Source organism: Bactrocera oleae, chromosome 3, assembly GCF_042242935.1.
Source record: "Bactrocera oleae isolate idBacOlea1 chromosome 3, idBacOlea1, whole genome shotgun sequence".
NCBI lineage: Eukaryota > Metazoa > Arthropoda > Insecta > Diptera > Tephritidae > Bactrocera > Bactrocera oleae.
Genome location: NC_091537.1, coordinates 72,732,594 through 72,752,668, shown reverse-complemented (window position 1 = coordinate 72,752,668; position 20,075 = coordinate 72,732,594). Strand labels below are relative to the sequence as shown.

The following is a 20,075-nucleotide window of genomic DNA, read 5'->3' as shown; positions in this document are numbered from 1 at the left end:
TCCCTACCTAAGGTATCGATTATTGAATATACAAACGAAACAAAGCCATTAGTCAAATAACAACTCAAGTAGGCCAGAGTGAAATGGCAAACTACTTGGTATAACGCAAATACGAAGGTTTCAATTTCTTAATGACGCAAATCACCAAAAAACTTAGATCCCTTGAAGCCAATCTTCACCACTTTAGACAGATAGCAACACATTCAGCGATCTCGTAGTGATCAAAGAAACTTAAAGTATAGTAACATATTCTAGTACTCGAAGCGAGCTATGCTAAAGGTTCTGCGCCTACATTAATCTCGAAACAATAGTAATTACTAAACTTATAAACGGCGAATGGAAGACATTACAACAAGCGCCAGAACAAGTAAACAAGGTATAGTCGAATGGCAATGGATGGGAACAATAAAACCATAAATACTCTCCGGAGTAGATGAGGTAAAAGGTTTAGTTAGATTTTCAAACTAACAGAATTATTCTCCGTTAACTTAATTGGAGTTCAATCTATGGATCTCTCTAGATAAGAGTTTGATTTCCACTTTTCTGACAACACAATAGCGCATCAGCTGACTTGAACTTAAATTCTAAGTTATAGCGAAATTCTAGTTAGGTGAAATAATTGCAGGTGAACAAATGACTTTGAGGGATATATTTTCTTAATAAATAGTTGTGTTACAGTGATTAAATACCGCCCCAAAATTCATGAAACTAAAATCCGCTCTAACAAAGTTTAATATTGTAGAATTTCACAACAATGATTGGATGCTTACCGATAATATCAACTTTATATTTATTATTACATTTCTGTCACGAACGAACTACCAATAAAACGATGACGATGTATTTCTTATGATAAAAGGAAAACACCTAAACACCTTGTAGCTAACTCTAGGGTATCTCAATGTGATAATCAACCGATAAAAGCCACTTCAATATGAGTAACTTTATCCGCCCGGAACTAATTGAAGTCCCGATATCTTCCTGCATATAGACCTAGAGGAAGTGGCATCAATATCCAGCCCTTTCGAGGCAGCGAGATACTTCTGGCCCAAATTGGAACGCAAGGAAGCCATTTAACTACTTGCTCCTCACAAAGTTAATGGAGCTGCAAGTTCTAACCGGACATTATTCAATAGACGTACACACGGTCCGATTAAAATTATTTACGGACGTCAATTATCAAAGTTGTCTGGAGGAATAGGAGATGGTGAACAGGGTATATTTAGTTCATTTATAGCAAAAGTCAGAGATCATATAAAATATTGGTATACGTAAATCATCAGCGTGATAAGCTGAGTCATTAATTTTTTGAGTTATTGATCTGAAATTTTGCACACTCTCCAAGAAGCTGCTCATTTGTTGAAAGCGTCGATATCGGACTACTGTAATATATAGCTGTCATATCTCTATCTAGCTTCGTATAATCCGAATTTAACGTTTTCACATCACAAAAGACCAGCTGAGACTTCGTCTCCAAAATAAAAACCAAAACCCAGATTAACCTAACATCTTATCAATAGTTCCAAAATGTACATATGTACATAGAATCCGTTTAATCGCTGTCACTATGAATATCCCATACAATAAATTTCACCACATAGTGAATACCACCACCTAATATTTACATACGTATATTCCATCAAAACTGACTCGAATTCAAACACTACTCACTTTTGATATATTTCCTGTTCAACGGCTATGTTTTTATGCTTTTTTCTGCATTTACACTTTTGTTTTCGTTGATTTCGCTTTCAACATTTCACGTTACTCAGCCGCTTACCGCATTTCACAGCCGAAAGTGAAATTGTTTTGCACAGTGCAAAAGGAAGTAACCCAATGCATAAGCAAACAAGTACTCACTGTACGACGCTATGTACATATGTATGTATATATGTGTGTACGAATATGTGCACGCACTGTAATGTGTGATATAACAATAACAACAGCGCTAGCACCAATGATTACATACTGCGGCAGCGGCAGCGCCACCAGCAACAGCAAACACACCATAAACCGTGAGCCCACAACAGCCACAAAGAAGAGGAAGAAACCAATAAGCGGCAGAAATACACACAACACAAACAAAAACAAGCGCGTAGTAGTTATGGCAACCGCAGCAACTGGCCGGCCGCATCGCAGGTGTGTATGCGAAAGTATGCGTTTGTTTGTGTGTATAGCGTCTGTGGCGGCATCCGCATGTCAGAAAGCAAAAAAAACTTGCGGATATCATAGCTGCCCGGCTGGTTGTGTTGTCTCTCAGCGCTTCACGCGCCAAGCAGCAGCGCTTAATGGCGCACCCGGCACTTTTATGGCGGCCACTCGGCCAGTTGCAGCAGCATTGAGCATTGAGCTTGATGAGTATTGCTTGTGGAATTTTTATTTCTTTGTGCGCCATTTTTTTCTTTCAATATCTATTTTAATGCATAGCTGTGTGTGTTGAAAACGGGAAAAGCATCCTTCCTTCATTTTTCGCACACACACACACATAAATACACTCAAACACTTTTTAATTTTCTTGCTTTTTGCTTGTGTTATTATTTTGTTTTCTTTGCACTTCCACTTCCGCTTTTGTAAATGAAGTTTATTTTACTCTACTTCCCTGCATTCTGGTCTTAATATTTGCCAAAAATGAAAACCACACACACACAGGCGGCTACTACCAGCCAGTATTCAGCGCGCTCCGCAGTATTTTACGGCTTTTTTACAACTCATAAACATCGGTTCATTGGTGGTAAAAATAATGTGGCGCCACGCTGAGAATGCAACACCAACATAATTACGTTAATTTCGATTCTCCCAAAGCAAAGCGCAAACAAAACAAAAGTGTGCGAAATGCAAAACATAAGCAAATATTCGTGAGCGAATGGCTTCCCCATAAAAATTAAGTAGGTACGCGGGAGCACGCCCCACCGAATGTTACTGCTCGCAAATTGAATCGCTGAAGTAGTTGCTCAGCTTCATAATGTTTGCACAATTGAAATTAATTAAATAACAAAAGGTTCTGCAGTGCGTACTGTTTCGAAAGATGTATGAAATACTAGGAATTTGAAAATCGGTTGAAGCACTTGCAATTCCTTTAACTCTTCGGGAGCAAACGTGAGTTCTAAATACTTCTTATAAACTTCTCATTTGAAGTAAGCCAGAAATTTGAAACCTAATTTAATGTAAGGCGAAACTAACCTTAACAATTTATTGTCGTCGCTATTATGTAGCGGCTAGAGATGTGCACTGCCAATACGCAGGGCGCTTTTCTAACTAACATCCCAAACAAGTAAATTCTAAAAGCGATGATGAATGCATTTCTGCCAAGAAAAGCTGTCATAAAATCCATTGTCCGTTAGAAGTTGCTAAATACTACTAGCTTTCAGTAGTATTCCACTCTCGTAACTTCTTGAAGACTAAAATTGATGCCTAATTCAGTAAAAAGCCAAATATTGCGGAAACTATAAATAAGACATACACAATACCCTTAAAACAAACAAGCAACCGAAAAAACTATCTAAAATAGCTCACAACATTCGCAGAATTTACAAAGACTCAGAAATCGTATCCTCTGACGGAGCTTAAGAGAGCCTAAACCGAGACTCTTATGTCTCAGTTTCAAGGCAAAAGGCTACTGAAAAGTTATAACATACAATACTATTATAAGACCTTTAGTAAGCTCTGAAAAAATTTAAACTTCATTCTCCCTGAGATAAACTACTGTAAATTCATATATGTGAGACTTTGTTCCAGAGGAAATTACTGGAGATGTAGTATAGACAATTATTCTGTACCGCGTTTTCTGAGCAACGGAATATTTCCGCATCTTTATTTTAATTATTTTATTTTTCTTTCTAAAAGGCCCTATAATGTCGTCTGATACCTCACCTAAAGTGGTACGCAATACATAGATAAATAATCAGAAATCGAAACAAGGTAATATTGCTAAATTTTTTTTTAACTTTAGTAGAAATGTTTGATAAACAATCGCGTTTTTCTCATCGGCTAACTCAGAGAGATCCTCTTATAAATTTTAAACTTTTGCCAGACTTGATTAGCTAATTTTCTTACCAATGTATAATATAAATAAAATAAATGATGTTGATGTGGAGATCTTTGGTTCCAACAAGACGGCGCTACATGCCATACAGCCAACGAAACATTATCTCGCGTCGTGGGCCTGTAACGCTGCCTCGAAGATCGTGCGATTTAACACCGCTGGACTATTTTTGTGGGGGTACGTGAGATTAGTTGCCTACGCAGATAAGCCCGAGACTATTGACGCTTTGATCGGAATTTATCGCTTTTCAAAACATAATGAAGCTGTAATTAAATTAATTGGAATTTAAAAATATTCATAAATATAAGGTATAATTACTACAAATCGATTTTCGAGATATTTGTGATTGTTTTCGTCGTAGAAAAAGCCCCGGTTGCATGTTATAGCTTAATTTTATTTCACAAAATTGTGCCTCTAACTAAAGCTTAAAGCGGCTCCAAATGACCGAGAAAATTTATATATAATTATAGACTCAATATGAAAATATTTCATGGTAAAAAGAAGCTCAGCGATATTTAATTGTCTGCTGAGGAGTAACCCGTTCTGAAAACTGTTACGTAACTGAAAAGTTTCCGAATTAAAATCGACCGAGAGCTGTCAATACGGCAACTTTCTACAAAATTATTTGGGGAATGTTTTCTGCCCATTCGGCAACTTCCACAATAAAACCAAGGGCAGAAGTGATTAGGAAAACCCAGTTCGAATGGGTAACCTTTTAAATATTGAACAAAACTTCTCCTAGAGTTCTTACGCCTAAATTCATCCAACATTTATTATTATAGTAGACAAGCACACTCTTTTGTATGTCATTCAATATAAAGTTTTTTTATAGAGAATAAAATTAATATTGATGAATGATTGCACTTTAATATAATTGGTAATTCCGGATATTTTCACATACATACATAAATATAGGCACTTAGTCCAACGTCATGAAAGAAATTAATTGAAATAGTGAACCGTTAAAAAGAGGCTAAAATAGCGTTAAAAGCGTATTTTTGTAATTTTTGCAAAATACAAAAAACTGGAAGCAGAGAAACAAACATGCGCCCAAAAAGCGCCGAAACCGACGAAAATAAACAAACAAATAAAGTGTAGTAACGAAAAAAATGCAACTATGTAATAACACAAACAACAACTAAACTTTGAAAACAAACAAACAGCTTATACAGTTTATGACTACGTGCTTCTGCTGTTGTTGTTGTAATGACTTAATATTTACTCATGATTTTGGCGGCGAAATATTGGGGAGAGTGAGAGAGTCGGCAAATACCAAAAAAAAAGGAATCCAAAAAGACAAATAATGCAAAGAAGAGAGTTAAAAACAGCGTGGAATTGCCAAAAAAATGCATAATAAATACATGTGTGTGCGTGGAAATATATAATGTTCATGTATGGTGTTGTATGTGTATGTGTGTATGTTTGTGTAATGCAAAATAGCAACAGAGGGCCGTAAAAACGCATGCAATGACTACCGCAATGTGAGCTGCCGAAAACGATATGTACGAGGCGGGTCCAATAAATATTTTGTCTTACTGCAAAAGAAACTTACCATCGTGTTTCACATTCTCATAGACCACTACTGTAAAGATCTCATGCGAATGGTTTGAAAACAAAAGATTCGAATGAATGTGGTCAATAATGCGAGTCTTGTTTTTGGAGGTCGGCGACTATACTCCTTCGATGGCGACCATAAACATTGATTTAACAAGTTTCAAACCAAAAACATTTGAAACAAAGAAACTCACGTGGTTAAACAGAAAACACGATCTCATTTGGCGTAGAAAAAAATTATTTTTCCACCAAGACAATGCACCGGTACTCGATTGCACCAGTTTAGTAGAATTAGGCTACGAACTGTTGCCTCATTCACCGTTTACTCCAGATTCCATACCAAATTTAAGGTGGAAAAATTTTTTTTTCAGATTATGACAATGCATCGGTTCACATCTTTACCATCCCATAGCCTTTTGGTCGAATTAGATTACAAAATACTGCTCCATGCACCATAAACTCCCGACTTGTTCCTGCCTGAGTTATTTTTGTTTCCATACTTTAAATATCAGTCATTTGTGTCCAATGAGTTGTTTATCACTGCTATGGAGTGGTTCTTAGTAGAGCCAAGATTATATTGTTGTAGACCTTCAGCAATATTTTTGCTTAGACGATTAAAATGAGTTAGAACCTCGCTGGGTCAAGTATAAGGAGTGCTAAAGGGCACTATTTTTAAGAAGAAATGTTCTCAGAAAATTTTCCTTTTGATTGCGTAGGCACCAGGGTTTCAAATAATACATTAAAAAGTGATTGAATTAACAGTTAATTATTTATAGTTTGTAATCTACCAAATATTAATTACAAATCATTTTAAAAATTCTCATCACAAATACCGATTTGATAATAAAATTTTACCGGATTGAAATATAAAAAAAAAATGTTTGAGATTGTTTATAATTTAAAAAAATGTGGAAAACGGTTGGCCTCAAGGGCCATCCCTGCAACTTCCCTCTAATTTCATACGCTAACGTTCAAATTTCGCTTTTTTCACTGCTTTTGAGCTCTTCGAAATTTTTCGTTTTCGATATCTAGCAAGTAAATCAACCGATTTCGACCCGGTTTGTGGCAAACGATGTGTTTCTTCAAGGTTTAGAACTGATTAGTTTTTGGTGTCGATCGGTCAAGTCGTTTGGAAAAAATTCGGAAAAATTTTTATTTTTGAGATTTCTCGAAATCTACTGGTCCGATTGGGTCCAAACTTACACGAAATTCAAGTGCAATGAAACCCTTTGGAATGCCGTTTAGTTTATTCAAATCGGTTGAGCAGTTGAATAGTTATAAGAGGGTCACATACATCCACACACACACACATACATCCACACATACATACAGACATACGGACATCATCGTAGAAATGTTCGGGAAAGCTTCCTCGACCCTCAGAACGTCGAGATCTGTTGAGAACTCGATTTTTGCAAAATGGGGTGAAACCAATATCTTCCCGATTTTTAGAAAATTTTCCATTTTGTTAGTGGGAAGTTAAAAAAAAAAAACTTTTTAACTTTCATTTTTTCGTCTTTTTCGCTTAGAGCCATCCTATTATAGGATTTTCACTGTTTATTTCCGATTTTCGGGTTTGAGATTTTAATTTTTAATCCAAAATTTTGTAGTTTATAAACTCGCAACCCTGCTCAACATTTGTCATACCGCCCTCGTAGGTATGTATGTATGTATGCTTATCAACATGTAAACGAATGAAAGTGCAATGGAAATGGACTAACGGCGGTGATGAGAGCCAACCAACAACAGTAAGTACACACAAACGCTTTGAAGCGACAAAAAGACGATAAGAAACAATAGCGAAAAAAAAAGAAAAAAATATGCAACGAAGTAACAAAAATTAAAAAAAAATTATGTTCGTACACCAAACAAAAATGCATATGATTATGTGCATATGTAAGTATGTGTGCACACACATTTACATATCTACACGTGTTGCTTGGCTTGCTCATGCTGTAATAACTGATGAATCAAGCAACAATAGCAGTAACATAAAAACATTTGCCAGTCAACGCACAACAATTTGCAAGCGAAAAAATTATTTATTACATAAATTTCCTTATTTTACACACAAATACATACATGTGTATACTATTATATTTATGTTTATAAATATGTGCTTTGTATTTTTGTTGAACTTTTTATAATTTTGTATTATAAACTTTTATTAGCGCTTTTTCGGCAATTATAACTTTTTATGCTATATTGTATGCACTACACACAAACAAACATACCCACAAACATATGTTGATAAGCACTTACGCTTAATAACAGCGCCAGACACAAATTCATTATTCTTCACAAATTGGGTTTATGATTAAAACTGTGTTAATGGCATGTTTGTTATAACCTAATAATGTTACTTTTACCATTTTTTTGTAATTTCCTATGTATTGTATTTAACTTTTCAACTTTTTTACTAAATGTTAAAGACTGCTTTACTTTTTCATATTAATGCCATTTAATTAAATATTATACAAGGTATACAACCTTTTACTTTATGTGTTTGTAGAAGGGATATTCAGACCAAATTACAAAGCTAGATAATAAAAAAGCTTGGCATATGTGGTCGCAGAATGCTCATTGGCTCAGTTTCATAATCGGATGAAACTGCGCTGACTATACTAACATTGGTGCAATGGTATTGTATGCGCACTTTCATCCAAGCAGTTATAAGTATATTTTCCTTAACTAATAAGTAGTTATGATTAAAAATGCAAATTTACTACTCCTCAAAAAAAGTGTATTGATAAATGAGATTTTTAATTTAAAACAAGAAAAAACGTTAACTTCGGCTACATCGAAGCTATAATACACTTCACAGGTGCATTTCTTAAAACAACTATTGCATGTACATATATATAATTAAGTCTGAAAACGTAACGGGCCAAGGGTTTTCATCCAATAGAAAACATTTTGCTTTATTCTTTTTAACCTTCAAGCACGGTTGCAAATAATGTATTAAACAATATATATCATTTCAATGAAAATTGGAAAATTTTCTAAAAATCGGGAAGATATTGGTTTCACCCCATTTTGCAAAAATCGAGTTCTCAACAGATCTCGACGTTCTGAGGGTCGAGGAAGCTTCCCCGAACATTTCTACGATGATGTCCGTATGTCTGTATGTATGTGTGGATGTATGTGTGTGTGTGTGGATGTATGTGACCCTCTTATAACTATTCAACTGCTCAACCGATTTGAATAAACTAAACGGCATTCCAAAGGGTTTCATTGCACTTGAATTTCGTGTAAGTTTGGACCCAATCGGACCAGTAGATTTCGAGAAATCTCAAAAATAAAAATTTTGAAAAATAGTTTTTTTCGAATTTTTTCCAAACGACTTGACCGATCGACACCAAAAACTAATCAGTTCTAAACCTTGAAGAAACACATCGTTTGCCGCAAACCGGGTCGAAATCGGTTAGTTTACTTGCTAGATATCGAAAACGAAAAATTTCGAAGAGCTCAAAAGCAGTGAAAAAAGCGAAATTTGAACGTTAGCGTATGAAATTAGAGGGAAGTTGCAAGGATGGTCCTTGAGGCCAACCGTTTTCCACATTTTTTATTTTGTAATCACAAATAAGGAATTAAAAAGTTAGAAAAATAATGTTTATTCCCGCATGCCGGATTAAAATAAAAATTAAAAAAATATTAATCCCAAAAAAAAAAATTATTTTTAATTTTTAATCCCGACTACCAACTACCCGATTGAAAAATAAAAAAATAAAAATATAAATATTTCAATCTTAAGCATAAAGTTAAGAATAAAAAGAAGAATGTTCTTTAGAATTATCATTTTTTTAGAATTATTAAATTTTTAATCCCAAATATCTTGGTTTAAAAAATTAAAATCTAATTTTTAATCCCAACAACGGGATTAAAACATAAAAATTTAATTTTTAATTCCAAATGCTTTAAGGGTCTGTGATTAACTTAATTTATTCATTCTAATTTTTATATTATTCGCATAAAATCATTTTATTGTCGGAAAAAGATTATCACTTAGTTTCCTTGAAATATCTCGCAAGTTAACCAATATTTTCGGTACAGAATCAGCTATAGTCCCCAAAGCTCTCGTTTTCGATATCTAAGGGATAAATAAGGCATACATCTATTACTGACCATTAGGCTTAGAGCCAATATTAAAACGATGAGAAAACATTGGTCAGAGATGAGTGTAGTAATTTGTTGGACAAAAAAATCAGCAGAAAAGCATAAAAATGTCCAGAAAATGCACATTTTGTTGAAGTCCTGTCGAACCAACTGGGTGAGATTTCATCTTAAAGTAGTCTTTGTCACACTCATTAATAACTTTTTATATCGATTAATGATTCTGACATTTTTTTAAAACATTTAACACAATAGTTTCAAACATAACAGTTGTAAAGGGTTTCAAACATAACAGTGTAACAAGGTGTAATGCAATGAACTCGAATTCTAGAATAGTCCTATAAATAATTTATTTTCACAAAAATAGACTCGAAAATGGTAGCAATACTTAAAAAATAGTTCCACTCCAGCTCTATATACATTAGGGTGTCCTTTATTTAACAAGTTGATTTTTTTTTTACTACTTTAGGAGTGTTTTTTTTTTTGAAAAAGGGTTAAGCGTTTTGTAATAGAATATCATTTAAAACGTTGTAAATTTATTTTCTTTGAAGATTTGGAAAAAATTTATTATAAGAGATTAAAATCTTTTCCATGTTGTTGGTTCACTTGTTTATGGTATTTCAAAGTATCAAAAAATGTTATTTTATATACTTTGAAAGAGAAACATGATTTAGATACAGTTTAAATTGCAATTAAAGAGCTTGTTTACGTTGCATCCTTTTTTAGGGCAAAACCTAAAACTACGGGAAACGTTTGATAAAAAAAAAATAACTTGGGAAATAATGCTTACCCTAACATGCATTTGCCATATGTATTTATTTATGTATTGTATATATCTTTAGCAGTCAGATTTCTGATTCTGGATAATTTCTACAGTGAATCAAATTGCGCTGGAAAAAAAATTTCATCGACTGAGAGGGAGATCACACTCTCTAAAAACTCCCCACTAGGCTAGGATAACATTATGGAGACTCTATATTATATTGTAGTCACATTAAGAGTTACTAATATTCGACAGGAATTTCGGAAAATGTATTGTTTATATTTAACTCGATGATTTGATTTTCTGAACTTCCAGTTTTTATTCCAGTTCACCATCTCATACATATATTTTATTATAAAAGGTTATCGTATATTCATAAAGAAGAGTTGCATATATCAACGATGAAAAAAGTGGAACTTTTTCCGTACTCAATTAAGAGCTTTTCACATCAATTATTAACAGTTTTAAGAAAAAAGTACACACAAAAATATTAGCCTGAATTCTTGACCAGCACTGTACACAAGTAGCTGTCATCGAGAATTTTTTTTATTACTTTCCACACTAAGTATTGCACAAATACTTACTACCGTAGAAATTCTTATAATTGTTATAACTTTTTATATTTTCATTAAAAAAATAATAATTCAGGTTTAATTATATTTTAATTGCTTTAAAAAGTTATGAGTAAAGCAGAAATTAATTAAATATCTTCTGCCCATTTTATCGCACTATTACAACTGCTGTGCTAATGTATTTACATAATTAAGCTCCATGCATTTGTGCAATGACATGAGAGCAAACACGCATGCGCATCTTCTTTCCGCACTGTGGGAGCCAATCAAATAAAAATTCACAGTGTTTAAATGCCAACGAATGACATAAAAACAAATTAAGCAACATTGATACGGTTTCTTGTTTTTTGGGAAAATTTCGTAGTTTTTGGTTTGACAATGAATTCTATATAAGTTGACTCAATTTGGAAATAAAATATATTTTTGTTTTCATTTTTATGCGCCTTTATGACCTTCTGATTCGCTCATTAATTCACTTATTTATACTTTTGTACATTTTGTATTTGCACTTTTTTCTTGCATTAAGTAATTTTTCATTTTTCCTGTCAGTCGAATTTCCATATTTCTCGTGTGACTGCTAACAAGAGAATGAATTTTTTTTAATTACTAATTAAATTAAATGAAAAACAGGCACAAAAGGCAATAAATTTCCGCCACATATTCACACAGTTAAGAGCAAAATTATTCAACTTTAAGTTGCACTTTGAATTTTCATATTCCACGCATAGTGCTTATAGATACCACAGAGGTGAGCGAGTGTATATTTGAGGCGTCGCTTAGCTCGACTTAGTGACGCTACTTGTTGGTTACAATGAACACACTTGCCTTATTTAGTTGAAGACCTCGTCGATGACACCGTTGTTGGAATTTTTTTGTTTTACTTTTATATAATTATATTATTATTATTTGTTTGTGTTTTGTATTACTTGTTCTTATAGTTGTCGTCACGCGCGTTCGTCATACGCGTTTCACGCAATCGTCGTTATTATTCTCGATTTTATCATGAAAAACAAAACAAAATATATCACTTGTATTCTTCAAACATTTTCGAAATCCTTTTAGCGTTCCGTAACCGACACGTCCGTCTTACACGCCTGTTTTAAGTTAACTGAATATTCACTTTAAGCTCAAAACTCAGTTAAGTTGAGCGCGCAAAAGTTTTTCGAAAAACCCCCTACAACAATACGACAAAAACAGTAAAAACACAAAAAAAAACGAGGAAAACAAAAATTAAAATAAATAAAAACAACAACAAATTAAAGGGGCGCCAAACGTCAAAAGCTCCATCGGCACACATCAGAGCGGAACTGAATGGAAATGAGCTGAGCTGAGCGACTCGCGCTGAGTGGAATGTGACTCTAGCCACAGCTTGACTTTGCAGTGACTTTGTGGCTGTGGCTGTGGCTTTTGGCCGGTCTGGGCACAGCATTAGCTTGACTTTGTGCAAAAAAGTGCATAGAGTAATCAAACAAAAAAAAACACGAAAAGCAATCAAAGTGAAATAAAAAGGTTTACGCTTTAAACTAAATACCTGTTTGCTGTTATTAATGTTGATTCCTCTTTACTGTTGTTGTTGCTTTAAATGATCAACTCATTTACTTGTGAACTGACAATTTATAAATATGAAAAGTGCTAAAGATATGTATAGTAAGTAAAACTGATAAGTGGTTGCCTGTAGAATCACTGCGCTCTTAATATTCTTGCTATTCCTCTAAACAACAATTAAATAATTAAATATTTGTATAAAAAATAAATGAACTCAAGGAAGACAAAAACCCCTTTAACTTTGGATGTCGGCGGTTCCAACAAATTAACTGCTTTTTGGGGAGAAAAATATCTGATCGATAACTCACAAACTAAGTGACTAGACGAAGGAACCTGGCTGAATCGCCTCAGCTCACACCGCTGATCATATATATGTACATACATTATAGGGTTTCCTTCTTTGTGCTAAACCCTTCGTTGCAAACTTACAATAATCACTATTCAGGCTAAAAAATTTTAAACTAGTGAGTGAACTCTGGCGATTTTAAAGACTCAATTTTGTAATATTACGTATGACGTATGACGTTTCGTCTCATAGATCTACGAATTGAAAAACATTTTTAAATGTATGTTGAACATGTAATGTTACTTTAGAGTAGTGTGAGAGAAAAGTTATTATTGGAGCAGCAGTGATCCATTGCCATATAGGTAGAATATTTTTCCAACAGAATCAAAAAAAAAGTTGTAAAGTAAACTGTCACACCTTACTATCTGGTGTGGTTCTCATGCCAAAACCTCTGTAGGTTCGCACTTCTCTAAACCTGAAGCTGGAGGCATCATGCGCCTAAAAGTTGAGTGAGTGATATAAGCAAATGATTCGAGATCGTTGCAACTTCTTGCCAGATTACAGATTAATTGCTGAGTATCGAGGTCCTTAAAGAAAATATCTGTCATCCGAAGGAATACAAGAAATAAAACTAAAAGCTGAAGATTATTCAACAAAGAATAAAAGTGCGAGTTAAATATATTCCTGTAAAGGTGATGAAAGAGTGACAACATCCATCAGGAAGTTTGGGCTAAAATATTATAAACATATCCGAAAATTATCTACATTAAATGTATTTATTTTAAAAAAATATTTATCTTGCTCTAGCTGTTAAATTAATGGCTCATTTAATCTGAAATTATGCGTCATTGACCGATGTTCACCGACAACCAGTGAACAAACAAAAATTCACCAACAAATAACCGTCAACGCCTACGGTTTCAACATATATTGAGCACTACCAATAATTCAGTTATCCAATTATCAAATCTCCCACAGAAAAGTTTACTCAAAACTCATCACGCGATCACTTTGATGAGAGAAAAACACAAAGTTTAATAAATGCTGCAGTTATTCGTTCAGTTCGAATCATAGTTTTGATTTCGAACTTTTTTCGATTACGTGAAAACCAGATCTGCATTTAATGCGAACACATAAAATAAAGTTCATATAGATTTATGTAGGTATGTGCGTAACAATTTATGGAAAACTTGAACTTGAACCAACACCGAATAAGGAAAGAGGAATTAATATGTATGTAAATATGTAATCTATTTATGTATGCCATATCTAGTAAGATATTTTTATGCGCCTATTATGCCGGACAAATCAATTTGGTAGTGCAAACAAAGCAGATAAATTGGTTGAAAGCCTTCAAATAACTACATATGTAACTTACACCGGACTACCTTTGGTTAAGGGAATTCCCTCATTTTGAATTGCTACTTTTATTTATTAATACTTACAATTACAATAAAATTTCAACCCGGATTTTTTGCAGTTCCGCACTTTTGTATATTCAAATGTGAGCATCTACTGTATACTAGGGTAGTGCTTAAATGTGCAAAGAAAAAAATTAAAATAGATTTGCCAAACTGAAGCCTTTACTCTGATACTACTGCAAGTAAAGTTATTGCATTATGGTTTAAACGAAAACGCTTATCTGAAAGCTAGCGAACATTAAACTTCGATTGTGATTTGAATAAGATCAACAAACAATTGTTCAACAAGTCGCTGAATTGAACGAATATCCCCCCAATTAGCCAAAAGCTTGACAAGTAATTTTTTAAGGTTTGCGCAAGGTAACTCAATCACATGTTCGTCGCCTTCAACTTCGTGATAATATAACATCGAGATATAGTAATAGAACTTTTTTGACAAGATGTAACCAACAAAAATTTATTCAACCGAGTAAAATCGCATGATTTAGGTGGTCTATTAGACATACCTATTTCTTTATATGATTCAGTCTAGATTGTACTTAAGCTATCGTTTCATCATAAGTTTTAAAACAGTTAAAGTCAATACACTTCTGGAAAACCTCTTCTGAATACTTCGAACTCTACATCGGCTGTTTAGCCAATTATAATGCCTAGTCTTAATCTTAATAATCTTAGTGGTCTGTAAAAAAGCACAGAATCTTAGCGGTGTTAGGTTTTTCATGATAATTTTTCCTAGCATACGGAACATAAATGTCACATTCATGTGTTCACTTTGACATCAAGTTTGACGGCTATTTCGCTAACTAATTATACTCCGCTAAATAGATACCCTATACTAATATACGCACCAAAAATCGCTTGTTATATTTGTCAAGAATAGTTGACTAGTTCCTTCCTATTTATACGGAAGGTTATTAGAAAACACTCAAATTCGAATAGCTTCCTTCAAATATATTTTCTCTCAAGTATGCATTTATGATTTCATATCGCACAAAATCTAGGAAACTTATAGAAAACAACTTTCTAATAACTTTCAAGTACAATAATTAAATGCAGGTATCTAACTATATATATGTGTGTATATGTGATAAGAATATTAAGGCCTAATGAATGTTACGCTGAAAGGCACATTTAGTTGCAGTAAATTGACAGTTGTGCGCAACAAAAACACTACAAGCATTTTAAGACTCATTTATTTGGCATTTAGTGAGATTGAGTAAAAACCCAGTCCCAGCTTATAGTTTACAAGGAAAAAAGTCAATTACAATGACATATCATAAAAATAGCTCTTATATAAATGGGTGATCAAGTATATACGAGAGCGGTTTGATATAGTAAGCGAAATTCACTTTCGTAAGCACATTCTCGTAGACGGCCACTGTCAAAATCAGACTAGTAATATTGTTTTGCCACATATGGAAGTTACAATACATATTCTAGAACAAACAAAGTTAACTTTGGCTGCACCTTAGCTATAATACTCTTCAGAGGTGCACTTCCTATAGCACGTAACCGGCCTTCACAATTAAAAAAGTTTGCATAGAACATACAAAATACAGACGAACAGACGAGCAGATAGACGGACATGGCTAAATAGGCTCAGCTCGTCAGGCAGATCATTTATTTATGTATATACTTTATAGGCTCTTTGACGTTTCCTTATTGGTGTTATTAATTTCGTGGAAAACTTAATATAACCTGTTCAGGATATAGAAAATTTTATGAAGATCTTTATCTTGATTTTGACCGGTCAGTTTTAATGTCAGTCATGACGAGAAAAGAAGGTGTGCAAAATTCCAGATCGATATCTCAAAAACTAAGGGACTAGTTCGCGTATATACAGACAGACTAACGAAAATGACACCACGAAGAATAAAGAGACATAAGTAAACGATCTCGTACCGCTGATGGAAGGTGTATGAGAGAGTAAATATGAAGTTGGCGGCGCAATGGGTGCAGCGTTTACTCGTTCCTAACAAATAGCGCAACCGTGAGTCCACGTTATAATAGTGTTTGACGCAGTCTAATAATCGTTTGGTGCCCGTCGAAGAAACATGAGTCCACTGGTACACACCAGAAACCAATAAACGATGCAGTTAAGCTGACGAACCTGCTACGAAAAAAAAGCGAAGACTCTCCTGTCGCCCGATTTCTTTCTAGTTATCGCCAGCGTTTTCTTAAATTCAATACACTACAAACTGTTTCCCCAGCTTATTCTGCCGGTTTTCGTCGTGAGACTTGTTTTGATTTCCGAACATGAAAAAGGCAGGCGGTGGCCAAAATTTGAGACGAAGGAGATCAGCGCCAAGCGATCTATATAGAAAGCTTCAAGAAAACGTATTTTTCAGACGAGTTAAAGAAGCTGGAGTTTCAGTTGGGAAGTATATCGACCCAAATCATAATATGTTGTGAAATAAATCACCTTTTTTTCTACGATTTTCGTTTTTCTTTTTTACGTCTAAGCACTTATCCGATCCGCTCGTATATATATGTACTTATCTCAAACCACATGTGCATTCCTGCAAATTTATTGACAATGAAATTCGCATGTGATCACTTTTATATAAGTTTTCAATTTAAGCTTAATAAATTATTTTTAATCTTTTTATATTGAAAGTTCAATACTTCCTATAGCCCCTTCCCATTTTACCTTCTACTTCTAAACGTCACAATTATCTTTACAATTTTGTTTTTCAATGCAATCAACAATTTCGATTTCAAATGCTCTTAACACTTAATTAACGAAATCAATTTAGAATCGCAAGCACACTTTGAAGCGTCGAAATTTACAAAGTCATTCACTACAAATGGTCGAATGTGTACATTTGCTCATTTGAATACTCATTTAATGCTTTTTTAATGAACGCAACTTTGCGAGGAAAATCAAAAAATACATTTTCAAAATTTTTTATGTTTTCTGTATTTGCAAAACAAAAAATTTCCTCTTTTTTCTATGATTTCATTCAGATGTCGCTTCGAGTGCTTATCGAGTATAATCCTGTTGTTATTGGCATAGCTCAATGAATTTAATGATTTCTAGTTGAGTTGCAACTGTTTGCTAAATTGCAATTTGTAAAAAATGACATTGATGCTCACGGCATTTTGAGAATTTTTATACGCAATTTGAGGCAACAGAATAAAATTCCTAACTAATAAATTTTGTATCCAATCAGTAATATTCTCAAATTAGTGAGGATTATTTCAATTTAAAAAAAAATAGATTTATCGTATAAAATTACTTTAGAATACTAAAGCTAAATATTGGTAATTCACGACTTTTGATTCACCACTTAATTTTTTCGTTTTCGACGTTTCGCTTTGTTAGGTTAGAATACGTTCAATAGCTGATTCTCACGATGGGGATCGCACTTGAACTATTATATGTAGTCTTTGGTGCAGCTATAAAAATACAATAGAACTTCCGTATTCGATCTTAAAAGTTGGTAAAGCGCCTTCAGGCCAATACAAATTTTCTTAGGCCTTCAATTTTCATTCGCACTAACTCAGCGGGATAACTGAAAGATAGAGCTGTAAAGTGTTTAAGCCTTGATCTCGCAAACGGGAGAGAATCAAGAAGAAAGTGTTGAAATGCTTCCCATCCCGGTAGTGGTGCCTCCGGGATCTTGTATCTCCTAGTAAATAAAACTAATTCAGTTTCACACTAGTTTAGAAAATTAAAGCTAAGTCACAGGGGTGAACAATATTAACTGGAAAATCAAGTAATCTTTTGAACAATTCTGGTTCAATTAAATATATTATAAACTATCACATCCAATTATACATAGTTACACGGTAGAACCAGTACAAACCCGTAAAAGTTTTAGTTAGGGTTTAAATATTTAGCTAGCAATTCATCAACACCAAATTTTCCTTACACTCTCATTGTATAATCGTCCAATATTTTCTTCTTCTTAACTGACACTTTATTTGCCTTACTGATTTTGTCCGAGTCTACGATAGAGTGCTCTTTCCGTTTTGTGATCTTTCAAACTAAGGCTTAAACATTCGATTTTAGGGCAGACATTGTTATACTCTCGTAACATGTCGCTACAGAGTATAATATTTTTGTTCACCTAACGGTTGTTTGTTACACTTAAAAGCAATCGAGAAAGATATAGTCTTGCATGTATATAAAAAATTAGGATGACGAGTCGGCAACACCGGAAAGTGTTTCCCAAGCTTTGATCTTTGCAAATTGCGAGACTACAAAATGTTCGGTTAACCGAACATAAAATTGCCTTACTTGATTAGATATAGGTATTTCAAACTTAGGACTCCACAGTAACATGGGAACTGAGATGATATTGGCCAAAGAGAAAAGAACACATGCAAAATTTCATATCGATATCTCAAAAACTGTAGGACTAGTTCGTATATACAGACCAATGGACAGGCACACGGACATGGCTAAATCGACTCAGCTTTTCAAGCTGATCATTTTGATATATATTTTATAGGGTCTCCGATGTTTCCTTCTGGGTGTTACAAGCATCGTGGGACACTTAATGTACCCTATTCAGGGTATAAAAAGGTTGGCTTCTACGGATAAAAAATCTCTTCAAGATTAGATTAAAAATACTTCCACAAAGAATCACCATGCCTGAAACTTTGTTTAATACATACATAATATAATTTAAATCCTTCTTTATTGAAGCCCATAAAAATGATAAGCGCTAAAGAGCCTTTCCTTAAATTGGAATGCAAGGTTGTTCTAAACTCATAGCGTCTCTTTGTTCTTTGAAAATACACTAACCCCTCTGAATTTCCAATCTTCTCAAGGTAAGCGTAATTAATAACGCAACCCATAAATATATTTACAAATAATTCCATTACTGTATTCATAAAAAGATGCATGCATTAATATTTAAATATCGTTTTTAAATTATTCTGTTAATATCAAAGTACTTTTTTATTGAGATCTTTGAAACCGAATTATAGCAATAAATGGAATAAATTTGGTAACTATGCAGTAATTATCATTTGATATGTGCGTACTTACTTTTGTGGTATCATTAGTTCGTCCGCGAATTATCTTCATTATTCATACGTTTGAGTGCATTCAACCCGGATGATTTTGTGGTATTTCTGTGCCTTAATTACATAAATTGTGAAGTAGAATTACTACTAGTTTCAAAAACCACATTGTGTTAATGAGTGCTCTTGTTGAAAAATTAAATTTGAATTGCCATTTTTTAATAACTATTTAACTTCAGTTTTAAGTTCATCTAGCATACAAGTATGTAATGCTAGTTTATTATACAGATTTTAAATTAATGCGAAAAATTAGCTCTTTAAATTATGAAAAGCTTGGAAATTTTATGATGTTTTTGCTAAATAATTTGTGTTACGATCTAACAAGAAAATAATAAATGACCAAAAACTGGCGATTGATGCCAAGCCTAGTATTATAGATGTAGACGGCTACTCAGGCAACCCCTCCAGCGTAGTGTGTAACATAATCTCGAATAAGTTGCCGATTAAAGTTCATTTGACGAATACTCACGCTGGTTCTGCGTCATAGTACTATCCAAGATAACCTCCAATAATGAACAAAAATGGAATGAAGCTTATTAAGGGTGACCAATTTCGAGGTTCCCAACTGTTTTAAATAAAAAACACAGAAAATTCAAATTCAAAGGGGAATGTTTATTGTCATTCGAAAGAACATTCTTTGGCATTTATTTTTTGAAGAATACCTCTTTCAAATGTTGACCGCGGCTACGTATCAAATGGTTGAATCCAATTTTCGATGACTCGTTTGAGCGTTATCTTCTATGTA

The 20,075-nt window shown here is 33.7% G+C and overlaps 1 protein-coding gene across 3 annotated transcripts in view; it reads right to left on the bottom strand.

Annotated features, from left to right (window-relative positions):
* The window catches only part of mol (dual oxidase maturation factor 1 mol), a 51,581-nt gene extending 39,416 nt beyond the window's left edge, over positions 1-12,165 (bottom strand). For 2 of the 3 annotated variants that reach the window (XM_036362033.2, XM_036362037.2), the window contains exon 1: positions 11,870-12,165. The gene's annotated coding sequence lies outside the window, so the exon portion shown is untranslated. Of the gene's footprint in view, positions 1-10,499; positions 10,782-11,869 lie in introns of those variants that run through there. The other variant, XM_036362034.2, reaches the window with a different exon arrangement.
* Between the last annotated feature and the right edge of the window lie 7,910 nt (positions 12,166-20,075).